The sequence below is a fragment of the Symphalangus syndactylus genome, chromosome 4, assembly GCF_028878055.3.
Source record: "Symphalangus syndactylus isolate Jambi chromosome 4, NHGRI_mSymSyn1-v2.1_pri, whole genome shotgun sequence".
In the NCBI taxonomy this organism is placed as follows: domain Eukaryota; kingdom Metazoa; phylum Chordata; class Mammalia; order Primates; family Hylobatidae; genus Symphalangus; species Symphalangus syndactylus.
Window position 1 is genome coordinate 108,934,834 of NC_072426.2, and position 4,390 is coordinate 108,939,223.

Sequence of the window (4,390 nt, forward strand, 5' to 3'; positions counted from 1 at the left end):
AACTGTAATTCTGTAGTGCTACTGTGTATCAGCACCCTGTGTCTAGCTCAAGGTTTGTGAGTGCACCAATCGACACTCTGTATCTAGCTGCTCTGATGGGGCCTTGGAGAACCTTTATGTCTAGCTTAAGGATTGTAAATACACCAATCGGCACTCTGTATCTAGCTCAAGGTTTGTAAACACACCAATCAGCACCCTGTGTCTAGCTCGAGGTTTGTGAGTGCACCAATCGACACTCTGTATCTAGCTGCTCTGGTGGAGATGTGGAGAACCTTTATGTCTAGCTCAAGGATTGTAAATACACCAATCGGCACTCTGTATCTAGCTCAAGGTTTGTAAACACACCAATCAGCACCCTGTGTCTAGCTCGAGGTTTGTGAGTGCACCAATCGACACTCTGTATCTAGCTGCTCTGGTGGGGCCTTGGAGAACCTTTGTGTTGATACTCTGTATCTAACTGATCTGATGGGGAAGTGGAGAACCTTTATGTCTAGCTCAGGGATTGTAAACGCACCAATCAGTACCCTGTCAAAACAGACCACTCGGCTCTACCAATCAGCAGGACATGGGTGGGGCCAGATAAGAGAATAAAAGCAGGCTGACTGAGTCAGCAGTGGCAACCTGCTCGGGTCCCCTTCCACACTGTGGAAGCTTTGTTCTTTCGCTCTTTGCAATAAATCTTGCTACTGCTCACTGTTTGGGTCCACATTGCTTTTATGAGCTGTAACACTTATCGTGAAGGTCTGCAGCTTCACTCCTGAGCCAGCGAGACCACGAACCCACCAGAAGGAAGAACTCTGAACACATCCGAGCATCAGAAGGAACAAACTCCAGATGCTCCACTTTAAGAGCTGTAACACTCACTGCGAGGGTCCGCGGCTTCATTCTTGAAGTCTGTGAGACCAAGAACCCACCAATTCCAGACACACTATGACAGTTTACAAATGCTATGGCAAAATCAGAAAGTTACCCCATATGGTCTAAAAAAAGGAGGCATAAATAATCCACCCCTTGTTTAGCATATAATCAAGAAAAAAAATGGGCAATCAGCAGCCCTCAAGACTCGTCTACCTATGGAGCAGCCATTCCTTTATTTCTTTACTTTCTTAGTAAACATACTTTCACTTTATGAACTCACCTCAAATTCTTTCTTGAGTGAGATTCATAAACCGTCTCTTAGGATCTGGATCGGGACTCCTCTCTGGTAACAACAGTAGGTAGGAAACTACCACAATCACCCAACTGAGAAGTGATGATGATCTGAACAAGGCTGATGGAAGAAGAAAATTTTAGTTCATAAAATGTGACCTTGAATAAGCAATAATATAAATAACACTAAACTCTTAATTTGTATATTTATATTAATCTATGAAGTTAAAGTTTTGAAAATAGATTATTTTAATTAATTTTAATATGTACTTAAAAATAAATATTGCAGATTTCCCCCACAAATTATGATAATAATGCAAAACTCTAGTTCAACTAAGTTCAAAACGATTAATAGAAAATTTTAATTAGTAGACCTCAAGTTAATGCATAAGGCATTAAAGACACAATGATTGATATCGGATATTAATGGTATTAGCTTGATAATGTTGGTATAATGAAGGCTTTGAATTTTATCTCTGGTAACTTTAAATAAAATTCCAATTCAAGAATTATTGGCAAAATATGCTGTAGACAGATACAGTAGCACCTACATTTAAAATTAAAATTTAAATTAAAAGTATTGATATTGTTTTTAAGCTTTCTCAAATTTATCTAAAATAAGGAATAAAGAATATAACTTAATACTGTTTTAGAAAACATTTATAACTCAGACCTTAAGTGATATTTTTGCCTCTGGATTTAGAAATAAAGAGATATACTGGTTGATAGTAAGTGGCTGGATTTAACTAAAATGTTTTAAACTATGGCTTCCATTTAGTGAACAGAACATTATGATAAATAGCCCTTACAGTTTAGTCTGATAGACTGATTTTATTAGTTATAAATTAGAAAGTAATTGTGGAGATCATCAATTAACAAGCTCTAATAAAGGGACTCTTAAGCAAAATTTCTACATAATTTAAGTTTAAATTTCAGTTTATTTCCTATAGGGTAAAAATGATTTAACTTGGTCTGAAACCTAAACCTCAGGGCTTTTTTTCTAGTAGAGTGGAATAGTTGAAGAATTTTACATTTATTATATCCTCAAGATGGAAAGAAATGTCTTAAAAAATACATTCCCACTGTGACAACATTTAAGCTCTATCACCCTTAACAGTCAAATTTGTAACATAAGAAATAAGTGAGCTATCATAACCAGCTACATTTCCTTAGAACATATCTATTACCAATTTTAACAACTAGATGGATATAGACTTGCTGTTTTCAATCCTATGATCTTGTCTAATTTGAAGTTTATGGTTATTTCTTAAGGGTACATATTCTTTTTTATGTAACAAATATACTTGCTCTTTGGAAAAAAAATATAATTTCTTGTGGGGCCTTTGAATATATATAGAAATACTCAAGATGCATTCATAAATCAAAAATAAAATCCTGTGGCTCCCAAACTGACTGAATGAACACTCCATAGGCCATGGGGATCTCAGAGAAACCTGAAAAACTGAATTCCATGCCACAAGGGAAGAAAGGTCAGCCATACCTCCTTGTACTCCTCTGTTTTGGAGTTTAAGTACAGCTGACCAGCATTAATGTTAAAACAGAGATCATAAAGCTGACAAAACACACTCTGTGGCAATAAAATACCAAATTATAAAGAAGACCTAAGACCATGCAAGCCAGGGTTAAGTTACACGGTACAAACCATAAAATATTTTTTTTTTTTGACCTCTGAACTTTATTGGCCTCCTGCTCCCCAAAGGGTACCCTGCTTCTGCTGGCTTAATGTCTCAGAACTTTGGTGTCGTTGGTCTCAGACACCACTTTGTCGTCCACTAGCTGATGGGTGGTGGTCTTTGGATGGTTTGCATGGAGTTGTTGCTGTCCAGGGCATCACCAAAATTAAAGTCCTCACTGTCTTCCAGCAGGTAGCAGTAGGTGGCGATCTCAGCCTCCTCCAGCTTGACCTTGATGTTTAGCAGAACCCTGTACTCCTGGGCCTGGTGTTACCCCTCTGCTCCTGTCTGTGTCAGCTCCAACTCCAGGTGCAGCAGGATCCGGTTGAGAAGCTCCATCTGCAGAGCATAGGGGGCCTCCACCTCCCTCAGATTGGTCTCCAATCTGGTCTTCAGATTTCTCATTGAGTCCAGGTTGATCTCCAAGGACTGGACTGTAAGTCTCAGCTCTGTGAGCATCATCTCAACAGCTCCAACCTCAGCGGACTGCGTGGTGACCACTGTAGTGCTCTCTTCAATCTGCTGAGACCAGTACTTGTCCAGCTCTTCTCAGTTCTTCTGAGTCACCTCGTCGTATTGAGCCAGGATGCCTGCCATGATCTTGGCAAGGTCCTGAGACTTGGGGGCATCTACCTCCAGGGTCAACTCAGAGCCCGCAATCTGGGCTTGTAGGCCTTTTACTTCCCTTTCATGGTTCTTCAGAAAGAACACCTCCTGTTTGAGAGCCTCGATCTCTGTCTCCAGGTACAGCCAAGAGACATTTCTGTCATCAATGACCTTGTGGAGCCCATGTGAGAGACAGGACTAGTTGGATTTCCTAGGCCGACTAAGAATCCCTAAGCCTAGCTGGGAAGGTGACTGTATCCACGTTTAAACACGGGGCTTGTAACTTAGCTCACACCCGACCAATCAGGTAGTAAAGAGAGCTCACTAAAATGCTAATTGGGCAAAAACAGGAGGTAAAGAGATAGCTAATCATCTATCGCCTGATAGCACAGTGGGAGGGACAATGATCAGGATATAAACCCAGGCATTCTAGCCGACAATGGCTACCCTCTTTTGGTTCCCTCCCATTTTATGGGAGCTCTGTTTCCACTCTATTAAATCTTGCAACTGCCCACTCTTCTGGTCCGTGTTTGTTACTGCTTGAGCTGAGCTTTTGCTCACCGTCCACCACTGCTGTTTGCCGCCATCGCAGACCCACCCCTGACTTCCATCCCTCCAGATTGGTCAGGGTATCTGCTGTGCTACTGATCCAGGGAGGCACCCATTGCCGCTCCCGGTCAGACTAAAGGCTTGCCATTGTTCCTGCATGGCTAAGTGCCCGGTTTCATCCTAATCAAGCTGAACACTAGTCACTAGGTTCCACGGTTCTCTTCCGTGACCCACAGCTTCTAATGGAGCTATAACACTCACCGCATGGCCCAAGATTTGATTCCTTGGAATCCGTGAGGCCAAGAACCCCAGGTCAGAGAACACGAGGCTTGCCACCGTCTTCTAAGCAGCCCGCCACCATCTTTGAAGCAGCCCCATCTTGGGAGCTCTGG

At 41.7% G+C, this 4,390-nt stretch overlaps 1 pseudogene; it reads right to left on the bottom strand.

Moving 5' to 3' along the window:
• Positions 1-2,889: 2,889 nt before the first annotated feature.
• On the bottom strand, positions 2,890-4,036 carry LOC129480151 (keratin, type I cytoskeletal 18-like; annotated as a pseudogene).
• Positions 4,037-4,390: the final 354 nt, after the last annotated feature.